Source organism: Notamacropus eugenii, chromosome 3 (assembly GCF_028372415.1).
Source record: "Notamacropus eugenii isolate mMacEug1 chromosome 3, mMacEug1.pri_v2, whole genome shotgun sequence".
Taxonomy (NCBI): Eukaryota; Metazoa; Chordata; class Mammalia; order Diprotodontia; family Macropodidae; genus Notamacropus; species Notamacropus eugenii.
In genome coordinates, this window is record NC_092874.1 from 23,279,719 (window position 1) to 23,296,272 (window position 16,554).

A 16,554-nucleotide genomic window follows, 5' to 3' on the forward strand; every position below is an offset into this window, starting at 1 on the left:
CTCAAGGCTTACCTCTGAAATGAGAGTCTTGTGGCCTAGGTGAGTCACTTACTCTCTTGGGGCACCAGGCTGATCTCCAAGATCCCAGATTACAGAGCAGGTGCCAACCTGTATTGGTAGAGGGGAATTCCCTCTGTCTTGTTTCCCTATGTTTACCTTACCTGTGGGTGTGTCTGTGATAGTGAAGGTCTGGGTTCTACTCTTTGGAAGGCCCTCAAGATACAAAGAGAAAAACAAAACAGTCCCTGTCCTCAAAGAGACCCAGAACGTTCCTCAAAACATTTTGTTTTGGCCATTGTATTTCTGGCATCTGGTGTTATGCTGGTTGATTGGTTAATTAGAATATAGTGTGGAAGGAGATAGCTCTCATAAGATGGGGAAAGATGTCAGAGAAGGGAATTCTGAGGATTTCTGGAGAGAATGCACCCTAGGCATAAGGGAACCACTTTTGCAAATGTGTGGAGGTGGAAGATGGAGTTTGCCTTCCATGAATGGTTATAGCCCAGTTTGATTGGAAGGTGGAAGATGGCAAGGGGCATGGATTATGGAATGTATGGAACATTTATTGGGAGATTTTGGAGAGCTGTAAATTCTAGGCAAAGGAGTTTTGTGTTTTAGTCAATAGGCAGTGGGGAGCCAGTGAAGATTTTTGAGCAGGGGAGTGGGCATGGTCAGACCTATACTTTAGGAAAATATTTTGGTATCTGTGTGGAGGTACTTGATTGGACAGGGGAGTCATTGGAAGTATAAGTCCAGGTGTGAGGTCACTGATGGAGGACAGTGGTCACATGAGCAGAGAGGTGGTAGATATGGAGGTAGAGATTGATTGACTGGGATGTGGGAGTCGGAAGCACCCAGGATGAGTTTATGTTTGGGAATCTGCATGTTGGGGAAGAAGGAGGTACCCTCCAAAATGGAGGAGATTCCAGGTCTTGAGATACTTAGCCTACTTACTTGTACTTTCTCTTTACTTGAAATATCCTGTATTTCTGTCTCCCAATCGAAGAGGTACTTCTTTAGGGGACGAAAGTTCTCCTTTTTCCCCATCCAGGCACACTTCCATCAAGGATCTTGTGGTTTCTTGCATAGCACATGCCATCCGTGACTCTGGGCATCTTCCCTGGCTGTCTCCCAGGCATGGGATGCTCTCTCTGCCTCCTGGTTCTTATGGCTTCCAGCTCAAATCCTGCCTTCTGCAAGGAACCTTTCCTAGTCCCACTTCATGTTGGTGCCTCCCCCTGAGATTACAGCCAGTTTTCTGTATCTGTTCGGTTCCAACATAGTGCTTTATGTGTTTTCTCCCCCTGTAGCCCATGAGCTCCTTGGAGGCAGGGCATTTTTTTCTCTCCCCTCTCTTTAAACACCCAGCATTTATCATAGAGCGTGGCACATAGTAAGTACTTTATAAATGCTTGTTGACTTCCGTTCCAGCACCTAGCATGCAGTGCCTTGTACATAGGAGGCATTTAATGGCTTATTTAGTTTTTGGAATGTCCTTTGGTTTCTGTTTATCCAAGAAACCATTACTTTTAAAAAATAGTAGCTTAGAGCTCTAAGTTGGTAAAAAAAAAAAAATTTATGTAGAGACATTTACATTTCTCAGTCCTGTAATTATAATAATAATTATTGCTAGCATTTTATAGAATATTTTAAAGTTTGCAAAGTGCCATATATATCTATCTATATCTATATCTATATATCAGTTGTTTCTCATAACAACTCTGTGAGGCAAGTGCTATTATTAGCCCTGTTATAGATGAGGAAACTGAGGCAGACAGGTTAATTAAAATGCTCAGAATCGCACAGCCTGACTTGCCTGAGAGGGCCCAGGGCTCTATCCACTGTGCCACCTCACTGCCCACTGAAGTGACCGCTGGACCCAGGAGTTGGTTGAGTTTATGGAGTCTTCATGCCATTTTGGAGTTTTCTAGGCAGAGATACTGGAGTGGTTTGCATTTCCTTCTCCAGCTCATTTTACAGATGAGGAAACAGGGTGAAGTGACTTGCCCAGGGTCATAGCTAGTAAGTGGCGGAGGGCCTTTGCCACTGGTCAGTGACTGGACCTTATATAGAAGATCAGAAGCCCACTCAGTGCATCCATCCCTGCATTCAGTCAGGGTAATATCTGTTGTTAGACTTGCCAGGCCTAGGTTATTAGGTAACATATAAGAAGCATTGGGAACTTGGGGGAATTATATTGTGCTGTCTAAAATGGACTTTGGTGATATAGTGATATAGTATAACTTTTAAAAGGCTCTCTGAGTGAAGAGGAATTGACAGCAGCCTTCCCCAAATACCTGTGATTGCTGGGCCATTTTGGAAATTGAGTCCTCTTGTGTCCTTTGTGTGACGCGTCTCTTCCAAACCTGAGATGCCTTCATCGATTGAGACCTTCAGGCCCTGAGCCTTGGCCTCAAGGACACATTGGCAGATTTCTTCCAATTTAGGAAGAATTGCTTAGAGCACCAGCTGTAACCTAACTTCTTCCTCTGGCAGAAATTCTAATCTCTGACTGTTAAAGCCTGTTGTCGTCTGGCTTTTCACATTTTGTTTCCTGTTTCCTTTTCCAGATTTTAGTGGGGCCTTCCCCCCTCCTTTTCCTCCTCTCTTCCTCTCCCCCTCCCCCATTCTTAGCATTGTATCATCATTTGTTTACAAGGGAAAAAAATGTAGCAAACCTGATCTAGTTTGTAACATTTTGTACCTGTAGCGTGCCTGCCCCCCCAAGACAGGATGGAGCTGTTTGTCAGTATATGTAAATCTATGATTCTGTGATCTTGTTTTGTTTTAAATGTATGTTAATCTGTAATTTACAGGTCTAGAAGAGGAGTGGGAAACCTGGTGCAGGTTCCCTACCGCTGGTCTAGAAGGACTCTCAGAGGCAATCTAGCCCAGCCCTTTAATTTAATGTATTTTTCTTTAATTTTTATTGGTATCTTTTGTACCTCTTACTTCCCCTCCCGAGCCATCTCCTGAAAGAAAGAGGAAAAGCAAACATTCCCCAGAACTAATGTAGCCAAACTCTGCACTTAATTGTCCAGAACCCCCCACCCCCACCCCCACCCTCCCACCTCTGCCCTCCCTGCTTCCCTCAACACACTCACCTTGGCTGGTTGAGTTCCTGGAGAAGGGAGGGTTTGGCCAATGCGTTCATTTTACAGCTCTGGAAACTGAGGCCCAGGGATTTAAAGTAGTGAGCATAAAAGGTGGGATTTTAACTGGAGAGCTGGAGTTGTTTTCTCTGAAACACAGTGGTTTCTGGCACCACAAAAGCCTGGGGAGAAATGTGTGCTGTAACATTGAGAGGCAGCCACAGCTGGGCATGGTGGTGAGGGTGCTGCATTGGGTGGTCTGGAAATCTTGGCTTAGCTTTGTGATTCTGACCGGACTGTCTGGGCCTGAAATCTCTCCTTTATACAATGGTACTGTGGATGTTTGTGCCATCTCTCCTTTGTAGGGTTGTTAGGATACCACATGAGATAAAATCCAGAAAGTACATATTGTGCCAAACCTGGAGGGCTGCCCAAGGTACAGTTATCATCTATCCTGGTCAGACCTCAGTTTACCACCTAAACAACCTGCTTATTGGGTGAGTGACTTTCCTAGTTCAAAGGGACTGGTTCACAGTTCCTTTGAAAATCCATTTTCTCAATAACATTTCAACCTTCACTGGTCCCTGAAATAATAACTGCAGCTTTCCTTTTGTCCTACTGGGGAAGGCTTACGAGATGTACCAGTGTGATTTATTTTTAAAAATTAGAAACCTTTTATGGATGGATCAATGGGCAAGGGTCTTGTAAAGGTCTCAGACACAGTCTGAGAATTTAGACCTGTAAGTTGGCTTTACTTTTACAGAGCATTAGAGTTGAAGAAATCTACTGAAAAATCGTGTGTTAAGTGAATATTGATTCTTATTTTCATTTAGCCTTCGATTGCAATTTCAGAGAGATCTTCTCAGTTCTTTTGGCCCTAATGCAAAAAACCAATCATACTTATGTATCCTAATGGTCAAGGATGGTGGTGGGCTTCCCCTCCCTGGAGGTCTCTAAGCAGAGATTGGATGACCCCTTGTTGAGGACTTTATAGTGGGAATTCCTCTTGGGCGCAATAAGTTGGACTAGATCAGGAACTCTTAGCCTTTTTTGTTTCCTGGACCCTTTTGGAAATCTGATGAAGCTGATGGACCCCTTCTCAAAATAATTTTAAATAACAAAAAATCTCCATATAGGATTACAAATGAAACCTATTATCTTGGCGTGCAATTGTCAATATACATATATGTATATACACACATACCTATGTATACATATATGTATGTATATATGTATATACATATATTTGTGAGTATATATGTATATATATATATATACACACACACACACATATATAAATATGTAGATCAAATCCAAGTTTGTGGACCCCCTAGTTAAGACCCTTGGATTTGATGGTCACTGGGGTCCCTTCCAGATGTCAGATTCTGTGAAGGAGGTCTTGGTCTTGGGGCAGTTCTTTGGCATTTCATTCTTGTCTGGCGTGCCCTGGGAAGAGTGAATCCAGTGGGCAGTCCTTTGCAATGTGTTATTTCATCTGATTTTTATGATGGGCCTTGTAGCTGAGGGGCTCTTATTATCCTCATTTTAAGACTAATAGTTGTGCCTGAGACTTAGATCTTAAGTGACCTGTCCAGGGTCCCATGACTTAGGTAGGTCATCTCCTGGAGAATAGGGCTGGTTTTACTCTTTGTACTCTAGTGCCTAGCACATATAGTAGTTGCTTAATAAATGCATTTGATTGATCTTAGATTTAGAGCTGGAAAGGCATCTCAGAGGTCATCGAGTCCAGTCTTGTCATTTTACGGAGGAGGAAGCTGCTGAGAGTTGATGTACCACTTGAGTTTGAGCCCCCACTGGTGTGCTTCCCAATGACATAGTCACAATGACATCTTTGACTCTTAAACGTGTGCTCAATAAAAGACATTTACTCAATAGAAGGCAAAAACAGAAATAATAAAAACATCACAGGCCACCCATGAGCTTTCATCATACTCGGTCATTGGTTTGACTGGCAAAGCCTGGGGTCTTCAGGTTATAGGTGCTTAATAAGTGTTTATTCACTGATTCCCCATCTAAGGAGGCATCCCTCTGCTTTAACTGAACTATGAGTAATGATGAAAATGGGAAACACAGTAGGTACCTAGCTTTCCTCAAAGCAGAATAAAGGAGATGGTAGAAAAGAGACGTTGGGCTATAGAATTTCTCAGCCTGTTGCCGATGGTAGTTTCTGATTGTGTGTGTGTGTGTGTGTGTGTGTGTGTGTATGTGTGTGTGTGTGTATGCACAAAATGACTTGTTAGGAGGAAGCATTATATACTGGTTGATAAAATTTCTGAGATGTTCATACGTCAGTTGTCGGTAAGTTTGGGAGGACCCACTCTTTGCAAAATAAAGCAGCATAAGTATTGTGCCCTGTGCTTTGTGGGTTGGCATGTGGCTAAAATGAGGGGTTTGGCTAGACTGTGAAGTGGAAGTAGTTCTCTTGCTCCAAATCATCCCTGTTTTTTGGTTGTCATTGAGACATGTCTAATGGGGTGTGTGAGTCAAAAGTTGTGGCTTTTAGTGACTCTGCCTTCTTTAGGAGGAGTGAGGCTGGACTTCATTGTCAGCTGCTGCTCATCCCAGATGAGACTAGGTCTTGGGGAAAAGTTTTGATTTCTGGGTAGCCAGATACTCCAGAGTTATTAAAAACAGGAAATAAGAGTTTGTTTTAAAAGTAGCTGTACAAAGCAGCTGGGCTTTAGGGTTCTTTAGCTGTCTTGTAGAAGATGTTGAAGGCCTGGGTTTGAATTGTTTGGCCTTAGATGAACTACTTAACTGTGCTTGGCTCAGTTGTCCCATCTACCTCAGGACTGTTGTGAGGAGCAGATGGGATAACCTATGTGCTGAAATGCAAAGTATTTCAAATACCTAGAACGCTCTGTATCGGTGGGAGATGGTTTATCATTGAACTTTCCTCTTGGGAGTATGATGCTGGTGGCTGGCAGGCTGTACCTTAAGAAGACCGGGGTTTAAATCCAGCCTCAGACACTTGCTACTTGCGGTGAGACGTTGAACCTCTCTTGGCCCCTGTAACATAAGAGAGTCAGTCTGGATCAGAAGCTTTACATCTCTGGTTCTAGGCTTGTTTCTAAAGGCGGTGTGACGTAGTGGGTGTGGTTATACGAGAATAATAGCATTTATGTAGCACTTTGCAAAAGTGATAATATATATGTGTGTGTGTGTGTGTTATGTGTTTTGCGTGTGTGTGTGTGTGTGTGTGTGTGTGTGCGTATTATCGCAGTTGGTCCTTACAAATAACTCAGGGAAGTAGGTGTTATTTTACTAGATGAGGAAACTGAGGCAGAGGTTGTGACTTACTCAGAGTTCTACATCTAGTAAGTGTCTGACACAGGATTTCAACTTGGGTCTTTCCAGCTCCAAGCCTGTGACTCAAGTGACTTCTAGTATTAGACCTGCCCATCTCTGATGGCTTACTGACCGTGTGATTCTTTCTAGGCTTCCGTTTTCTCATTTGTTCAATGGGGATGATAACAGCACCCACTTCCCAAAGTTGCGAAACAATCTGTGTCACTAACGTGCTTGGCAAACTTTAATGTACTCCCTAAATGTAAACTGTTGTAAGTATTCCTGAAGCTCTCGGCAAAATACTGGTTTTATTTACCCTCTGACACAGAGATTCCTCATCAAGTCCCTTAGTTCCCTGTGAATTTGGAAGAGTAATTTTACAGTTGAATAAATCAGACTTTAAGAAGGAATTTTTTTCTGTTATTATTAACTGATGATAAGCTCTCTTGCTTTATAGAGAGATCATGATTTAAGTAGGGTTGACCTTTGAGATATCTTTGAACTAGACCCAGAATAGCCTGGCCACAGGGTGAATATTGGCTTTTGTACCGTGTCCTTGGGGTGGGGGGTTTTGCCAAAAGAAATTGGAATGGAGGGATGCTAAATGTTGGGGCTTATTTTGGGGTCTTGAAAAATTTATGGAAAAATATGGAAAGGGGGCACAAAGGCTTCAGAATTAAAAAAAAAACTAAACAAACGTCCAGACTGTTGTGCCCCCTTGGATTTCCGCCATCTCTCTGTTGCTCTGAGACTTATCAAAGGTCAGATTTATTAGGGTCTTCTGTGAGTAAGCCCACCTCAGAGCCTGGGCCCTGACCTGTATTAAAAGATGATAATGGGAGACCGTGTCATATGTATTCCTTTTCTTTGATATGTAGGGAAAAGACTTGGATTGTAAGAGATTCACTGATAAAATCACTTTGGTTTTGAATGAAGATGTCTTCTGAATAATCTCTTATCCACCATCTCTAGCCATCCTTTTGGTTGTAGGATGGCTGGTCACAGCTTGGTTTGTTGTTCTGGGTTCTAGATCAGTTCTAGGTAGTTATCTAGTCATCACTGAACAATTCTTCCCCATATAGCTCAGCACCTTCTCTGCTGCTTTGAGTCTTAACAGAGTTCCACAGGGAGTCTTGTATGGCTAAGTAAGTCGCTTGCCCAGGGTCATGTAGCCAGTGGGTGACTAAGACAGGAAAAGGCGGACCAGCTCCCAGGCACGAGGGCCTGCTGTCCCTCTTATTTCTCATTCCCTTACTGGTCCCTCCACCTTTTGAAACATGAAATTACCTGAAGACAAAATCCAGAAACAATTAGCTGCTCTGTTTTGGGCAGGGAAAGACCGGGTGCCAGCTGATGTCTGGATAAATGAAGTCTCCTAATGCCTACTATCATGCTTCTGCTACACCTGGATGGACTGTTTCCCGAGCTTCTCCTTTACTGTACTCTGATGAAATGTCTCTCCTTGTTTCTGACTTGGTCGATCCACACCCAAACGCTCTCCACTGCTGTCCTGGTTCCTGGATTTCAGCATTTATGAATGCTTTCTTAATACATCATGCCGCTCTCCACCCTTAGGTTTGTCTTAGTTTGGTTTCTTTTTTTGGACTTGGTTTTTTGAAGAAGACAAATCCTTTCAGAGCCATATTCCATTCTGGGGCTCATCCTTTTAAACCTCAGTGTTACCTGTGAAGTCAGGTTTGCTTCATCCATCTTAGCATCATGGCTTAAGTTTGCTAATTTCTTGTACTTTGTGCATTTGAATTTCAATACTTAAGACTTTGGATTTTATTTTTACCTCCTTTCTTGGATGTTGCCTTCTGTGCCCTTCTGGGTCTCTCATTCCCAATTTTCTCTGATTGTGAGTACTCTCTGTACATCTAACCCAGCCAAATCCTGGGAGGTGGGTGCTGTTCCTTTCACCACTTTCTAGATGAGGTGTAAGTGATTTGCCCTGGCAGACACTGGAGGCAGTACTAGAACTCAGGTCTTCTTGATGCTAGGTCTGGTGTTCTGGGTCATTAGCCTGTTTATGCTTTGGGCACTACTAGAGACCTCTTCCTTACACTGAGCCACTTGTGACTCCTTTTTGGGGCTGGTCATTCATAAAACAATCACTTATTAGGTGCCTGTGGTGTGTCAGGTTCCAGAGAAGCAGAGAGAGGAATGAAAAACTGATCCCTGCTCTTTAGCTTATATTCTAAATGGAGCAGGGGGAAGACAATGTTGTTTGTACATTAGATACCTAGTGATTTCCAGGCGAAGGAGGCTAGCACAGGTTGGTGACATGGACATGTTGTAGTATCTGTTAAGTATTGAGCTGCGTGTTGAAGGACAGTAGGGATGAGGAGGGCTGGGGCATACTTAGTATGACAATGGCTTGTGTAAAGGGGACTGAGGGAAGAGGGAAATAAGCATTTATTAGGCACCTACTAAGTGCCAGATTCTGTGCTAAGCACTGTACATTTGACAAGGATTGGAATGTCTTAAATAGCCAGCAGTGAGTCCAGTCACGTGGGCATGTATAGAGTGTAGATAGAAGGAAGGTGTCCTAAGGTAGGGACCAGACACCTGACTGCGAAGGGCTTTTGGATGCCAGAGGAGGTTTATTTTATCCTTGAGGGAGCCTTGGAACTTCTTGGGTAGGGGAAGTAGCATTATGAGACGAGCTTTAGGGAGATCACTTGGGCAGGGGATGCTTTAGAGATACGTAGGACAATTAGAACCTTAATGTCACAGGGAGGAGATAAGCCTCTGACCTGGGGGACGACTGTGTGCCTCAAGCCTTGGGCTGGCAGTGAAGACAGGGCTCCTGGCTCAGAATCCTGGCTTGCCCCTCACCTTTCTGCGGCCTCTGGCAGGTGGCTTCACCTGGCGGGGCCCAGTGGCCTCTGGGGGTGGCCACTCTTTAAAAAACGCTCTTCTCCTTTTACAAAAGAGCCAGTTGGTGTTTGGACTGATAAAGCGTTAAATCTACAAATTAGTCTGGTGCTATGGACATCTTTACTCTCATTTTTAGCTAAATCAGCCCGCCAATCATTCAGGTCTTTACTTGGCTCAAAATTGTTTTCTAGTCGTTCTGTATTGATCTCTTGTGATTCTGGGTAGGCCACTGCCCACCCCCGATACTCCTTGTTATTATCGTAAATGCTATTTCTCTATTGGTTTCTCTTATTGATCTATAAAAAATGTGGATTCTTTTTGTGAGTTTATCCCGCATCCTACCAAAGGATTGAGGTAATCCATTTGTCTCTGGAATTTTCTAAATAGAACGTCATTTGCAAATAGATTTTTAACCTGTTTTTTTGCTAAAATCTAATTTCTTTCCTCTCTTAACTTCTTTCCTTCCTTCCCTTCTTCCTTCCTTGCTCCTTTCCTCTCTCCTGGCTCCTTTCTTTCTCCTTCCTTCTTTTCTCCCTCCTTTTTCTTTCAGTTCTTTTTGTTATTAATCTGATTTATTATACTCCTAGTTTTTCTAACGCCACAAGAATTCCTTCATACTTGGTATGAAAATTAACTTGGGATTTTTTTTTTAATGAATTCTGTAACTTTTAAAGATGGGAGGGTCACCATTAAATTTGCTAAATTAGATTTATCTTTTACCATTCTGTGTTAAATGGTTTCCTTTGTCAGCACTTCCCCATCTTTGTTCTAATGTTCTTCCACATTTTAACAATCACTCCCCCAAGATGAACTCTTCCTAGTTTTTACTAATATCTCGTTTCCTTCTGCTCCCCTTCCCCACACCTTAGTCACCTTGTTAAAGATAGGAATTTTATTCTGGGATTGTTTGATTCTTTCCTTTCTCGGACCTCTTTCTCTTGTTTTTGGTTCATTTTGCTATTCTGTTGCCTTTTTTCCCTCCAAGGTATTTGGATTAATCAGTGAGTGATTTTTAATAGATGACTATAGTTATATAAATCCAGAAAATAACTGTATTTTCTGAATTTTTAGGAATAGAGAAACCGATAGTTAATCACAGTTGTAAAGCATCTAGTCTTTTCTTGTACTTAATTTTTCGTAATTTTTTTTTACAGGCCTGTTCCAGAGGTTTAAAATGTCTTTATATCTCCCTTTTCTCTCCTTTCCTCATTTCCAAGTCTTTCCTGTCACCCCTTGTGGGTTTTGGAAAGGATTGACCTCGTTCTAGCTTGAAGTCTTGTTTCATGAAGCCAAAACAGTTCCATAGGGAGGCTTTCCCCCAAGAAATCATGGAAGAAATTTTGTTTTTTAAATAATCACCTGTTGTTTTCAAAATAAACTTTGCTGGGAGGTTCATTCTAGGTTGTGGCCAGTGTTTCTCACTGTTATGTAAGTTCCAGGCTTTTCTGTTACTTTTCATTCTTGTGGAAAAATCTTGGAAAACCTGAATTGATGTTTCTTGATAAATAGCAATTTCCTTTTGACCGCTTGGTGTATTTTTTTCCTCTGATGTGTTTGGGTGATTGGAATTTTGGGTTCTTTTGGGCACTCTCAATTTTTGGTGGTTCTGGTACCTGTTTCTTTTGAAATAGACTGGCCGGTTTTCCATCATTCAGCCTCATCTGCCCTGTCAAATTTACTTTTCTGTGGAATCTCTTATTCTGTCGCCTTCCTGGATGTCCCTTGCTATGAGAAATTAGGGGCAGTTGTCATGCTGTCCCACCAAGGAGAATTAGGCACGGCTTCAAAGAAAGAAGCATGTGGCAAGTGTTCTACAGTTCTTGTTTTATTTTACCACAGCGGCTCTGGGGAGTACATGCTATTGTGATTCCCGTTTTACAGGTGAAGAAACTGAGGCTTGCCCAAGCTCTGATGCTAGAGTTGAACTCGGGTCTTCCTCACTCTAAGTCCACTACCCTGCCTTCTCTCCAGGGGTAGGGAACCTACAGCCTCAAGGCCAAGGGTGACCTTCTAGGTCCTTGAGTGTGACCTTTGATTCCAAGTTTTACAAAACAAATCCTTTTATTAAGGGGTTTTGTTCAGTGAAGTTTAGATTCAGTGAAAGGGCTGCACTTGAGGACCCAGAGGGCCATATGTGGCCTTGAGGCCAAAGGTTCCCCACTCCTGCATATAACACTTTTCTACTGTTAGAGGCAGGTTGTGAACCCAGGACTTCCCTGTTTCTCAAGTCTGGCAAGCTGGGCAGCACTGCCTTCATATATGATCTACTTTGCCTGAGAGAAAAGCGAATCCACAAACCTGGTAGATTACAGGGGTGATTTTTATCACTTTTCACAGAGATTCACTACTTTACACAAAATTATAGGAAATCTTCCTGTATGTCAGTGTGGAATCATCAGAAAAGAATTTACACACATTTCAGGACCAGGTCCGTCATGTTCTTATGTACCTGAATGCTTGGTCAGACCTGTGGTCTGGGAGGGTGGACTTGGCATCCCTGGAGGACAGGTTGGAGCTGAGAACCGAGGAGACTAACTAGGAGGTTGTAGCCATATGTGCCAGGCCCTGTGCTAGGCTCCAGTGGCAAAAGCAATGTCCCCACCCTTTAGGAGGTCATGCTCTGGCGTGTGTATGACAGAGAGAGAGGAGAAAAGTGCTGAGGTCCTGTGGGGGTGGGGTGGGGTGCCCAGGTAAGTAGAGAGAAGGGTGTGGGTGAGAGCTAGGAAACGACATTTGGCAGCTGTTTGGAGGTGAGGCTGAGCGTGGGAGTCCACCCACCATGGCACTGAGCCTTGTCTCTTCTCTCTCGTCCCACCCTGGGTCTTGGGTTTCTTACTCAGTCTTTGGAGGGAAGAGCCAAAAGGTTCTTTGTGGAGAATTCGAGCTGCTTCATGGCCTCCTAGGCTTTTGCAAGCACATGAAGAGACCTGCACGGTAAAACGCGACATGTTATCCAGTGTGCATCAAAGGCCCTGTGAACCCTGGGAGGAAGGGGGCCTCCCCAAAGGCTGAGGAGGCTGGGAGCAGAGGGGCTGCCACCTGGGTTTTTTAAAGGCTATGATAAAATGGGTCTGTAGGAGGTGGAAAAATGGGCGGTTAAGGAATCCTTTTTGCTCAGACACTTTCACTGAGGACACAGGAACCTAGATTTAGTACCAGGCTGGAGGCTGGAGATCATCCACCCCAAACCCTGCATTTTATAGAAGAGAAGACTTGAGGCATGGAGAGGGGGTTTGGGCTCAGAGTCCTGCAGGTCACAAGTGTCATAGGTGGAATTAGAACCCAGGACCTCCCGCTCCAGAACCAATGCTCCTTCCATTCTGGGCTGTGTAAATGTCAACCTCTCCCACAACAATAATGAGGAATATCCTGTCATGCTGCCCCTCCTGGGGGCGCTGTTTCACCTTCAGGCACCACCCTAGCTGGGAGGGTGAATTGGGATGATTTTGTGACTTTGGAGGTGGCAGGGATTCTGGAAACATCCTAGTCCAGCACCCTTATTTTACAGGTGGGAAAACGGAGGCCCAGGGAGGTAAAGAAGTGACTGGCCCAAGGTCCCACAGGTGGTAAGTGTCCTAGCTGGTTTTGAACCCAGGCCCTTTCCCTTTTCCATGTGCCCACATCCTTGTTGACCCCTTACTGTGCTGCCATCTTGACTGACTACCTTCCCAGAAAGATCCATTGCTCTGGACTTGGGGCTGGTGAACTTGAAAAAAAAATTGTATTTCATTCTAGTTTCCTTTGTAATCCAACGTAGCTTATTTTATGCATTTAAAAACCTGATTCTGAGAAGGGGTTTGTGTGGGGTCCCTGTCTCCAAGATGGTTTAGAACCATTTCTCTAGACTTTTCCTGACCCAGCCTCATGTCAAAATGTCTCTTTCATCTTCTCAACCGTCAGATGCATTTACCAGTGCCAATCTTGTACCCTTTGATTTACCTTTCGTTTTTATTCTACATGGTGTTGAAGCATTGGGCTTTTTTATCCATCATGGTTCTTATCTGTACCCAGCTCCCTGCACCCTCCCCTCTCTTTTCTGTTGGATCTTCCCCTCCTAAGAAAAACAGTTAAGTAAAGCCAACAGACAAAACAACCCCTTTCCCCTGCCCCCCACCAAGGGGTATGCAGCATTCCGATTCATGATTCATGTGCATTTTAATAGGTACCTTTTGGAGACATGATGCCTTAAAAGGGTGACTCAGATGATGGAGGTTTCAGGCACTGTGACTGGCCCTTGTCAGGTAGATCCTTGGTCAGGGTCCCCCAGATTGCCCTTGTAGACACTTTGACCACCCATAGGTCCTACTCAGCTCCTCATCTGCCCCCTTTACAGATGAAGAAACTAAATTACTCTAGTGAGTGACCTGCCTTAGGTTCAGATTTGAAATCTGACTTTTTTTAAAATGGAAAAGAGCTTCAATCTTGTATTCAAGAGACCTAGTTTCTAGACCTTCACTAGCTGTGTGAGTTTACTCATGTGATGTCTCTGGGCAGTTTGCTCTGCCATCAGTGAGGGGTTTGACTGGGTGACCTCGAAGGTCCCATCCAACCCTAAACTCTTGAAATCTTTCGGTCCTAGCTTACACTACTCTGGAGAAGGGACATGATGCTTGCTGGGACGTGGGAAGCAGTAATTGGTCAGTTAGCTTGGGTCCTGGAGACACTTTGGAGCCTCTCCTTTCTCCTGACACCCACAAATAACTATTCAAGCTTGTCTCACACCATTCTAAAGGTTTTGGACCGGCTCATCAATTACAGTCCTGGGGCACAGCTGGACCGTACTTTGTTGGGTTTATGGCCAGACAGCCTGGGCCAGGATGAGGTAGCAGGAGGCTGTGGATGGTGGCTTTTTCTTCCACTATTCCCTAGTTATGTTTTTTGGGGAAAGTCTCCCTCCATCCCTCCCTCCCTTCCTCCCTTCCTTCCCCTTTTATCAAGTGGTTGTAGCATGCCATGCCAGGCAGGATGGACATCCCATTTGTCTATCTGTCTTGGATGAGCATGGCAGATGAACAGCTGGACCTAGGTTTGAACCAGAGGAGGTGAGCCGACTGGATCACCCTCAGGAGGTGACCTAGCACCTTTGTTGCTGCTGTCCGATACACAACTGTCATCTTTTTAACATCCTCATCCACCCCTATCAGACTCTGGGCATGTTACCCTCCCACCCTCCCGCATTCCCAGTCCTGGGCCTCAGTTTCCTGATCTGTAAAATAAGGAGGTTGAGTGAGATGGCCTGTGATGGTCCCAGCTCTGAATTTTTGTTCCTATGATGACGTCCCTTAACCTCCTGGTCCTCAATGTCCTCATTGGTAAAATAAGGATATTGCACAGGACAGACTGAGGTCACCTCTGGCTCTAGGTTTGGGTCCTGGGATCTGACTCGCCCAGTGATATTCTGCATGGTTGTGAATTTTGGAACCTTCCCATCATCTGGAGAATCCCAACCGCAGGTGACTCAGAGGGGTCTGGTGGGTGTGAGTTTGTCACAGCAGCAGCAGCTGTGAGAACTTGAGGAGGTATAGAGTAGGTGTCATCTGAAAGCTGCGTGATTGGGAAAGGAGGTGGGTGGGACGAGCCTGCAGTGCAGAGGCATCAGGGTGGGCCCAGAGTGGGGACCACCAGACATGGGACTGGGCAGACCAGGAGGCTTCTAGTCCAGCTTCTGGCTTGTAAGCACCTCGGTCACCCAGGGAGAGTTGCTTCAACTCACTCTGCCTCAGTTTCCTCCTCTATACAGTCGGGATCATAATAGTACCTCCTTCCCAGGGTTGATGTGAGATCCTATTTGTAAAACGCTTTATCAGCCTTACAGGGCTATATAAATGTTAGCTATTGTTATTTACGGTATAATATTTATTCTTATAATTTATATACATTATCTCATTTGAGCTTACATAGATCTATACTTGCATCTCTTACAATTCATTCATTCAGATCTATAGCTGTATATCTTCATATACATATATGTGCACATCATTCATTCATTTATTCATTCATTCATATCTTAATCAATGATTTCCTTAGTTTAGGGAACTCCTGAGAGGTAGCATGTCACAGTGGACAGGATACTGAACGTGGGAATCAGGAAGACCTGGGTTCAAATCTGGCCCTTGATATGTATGTGCTGTTACATGTTCCTAGGCAACTCCCTCTCCGTGCCTCAGTTTCCTTATCTGTCAGATGAGGGTGTTGCACTTGGTAACCTCTAAGATCCTTTCCAGTGCTGAGCCCATGATCCTCTAACATCCCATCCACCAATGCAGATTTCCCAACTCATAATCTGAGAGCATTGATTGGAAGGAGGACTGAGTGGTCAAGTCACTTGTCCAGGGTCACACTTGTCCAGCCAGTATATGCTGGACTTGAGATCCAGGCTTTCCTGATTCCAAGGCAGCTGCTTTCATCTACTGTGCTGGACTGCTTTCTGAATTTATGCCTATTTACAAATGAGGAAACAGGCTCAGAGAGGAGGTGCAGTTATGTATTTGAGGTTTGCAAACTGCCTTTCCATATATCATCTTGCTGGGTCTTCATAACAGCTCTGTGAGTTTGGTGCAGTGTATTATTATACTCAGTTTTACAGATGAGTAAGTGTCTGGGGCAGGGTTTGAATTCAAGTTTGCCTAGGTCACATGGCCAGTTCGTTGCCGAGACAAGATTAGAACCTATATCTTTCTGATTCTGGATCATTACAGCCGAGTACTGCCTTAATGTTCCCTGAAACATTAAGAATGGGTCCCTCTCAGGGCAGCTAGGTGGTGCCATGGATAAAGTACCAGCTCTGGAGTCAGGAGGACCTGAGTTCAAATCCAGTCTCAGACACTTATAAGCTGTGTGACCCTGAGCAAGTCACCTAGACCCTCTTGCCTCCCCCTCAACCCCCTCAAAAAAAGTTTCCTTGCATATAGCTTAAATTCTCTAGGGATGCTTTTTGGAAGGGTGTGTACAGAATTGCATTGCATAGGACCGAAAGGTATCAGTGAGGAATGAGGGAAAAAAATAGAGCAGTGTGCCCTGGGGGAGGGAGAATCTGTGCTGAAATGATCCAGGTCTCTGCAGATATCACAGTAAATAAGTGTCTTTATTTAAATCCTCTCCTCCTCATGTCCACAATATGTCCTGTGACATCTGTTCATGTAAATCTGGGACTAATGTGACTGGATTTAGGACATGGCGTCTGTTTGGATATTTAGGTTAGCGACCAAAAAAAAAACCCAGCTCTCGCCTGAATAGAGTTCATATCCACTTTGTGATGTGGGAGGCCTCTGGC

General features: G+C 44.1%; 1 protein-coding gene across 4 annotated transcripts in view; it reads left to right on the forward strand.

Moving 5' to 3' along the window:
• The window catches only part of OSBPL10 (oxysterol binding protein like 10), a 228,543-nt gene that overhangs the window by 11,267 nt on the left and 200,722 nt on the right, over positions 1-16,554 (forward strand). The window contains exon 1 of one of the 4 annotated variants that reach the window (XM_072651112.1): positions 12,581-12,847. The exons of the other annotated variants lie outside the window; for them this stretch is intronic. The gene's annotated coding sequence lies outside the window, so the exon portion shown is untranslated. Of the gene's footprint in view, positions 1-12,580; positions 12,848-16,554 lie in introns of those variants that run through there. 4 annotated transcript variants of the gene reach the window in all.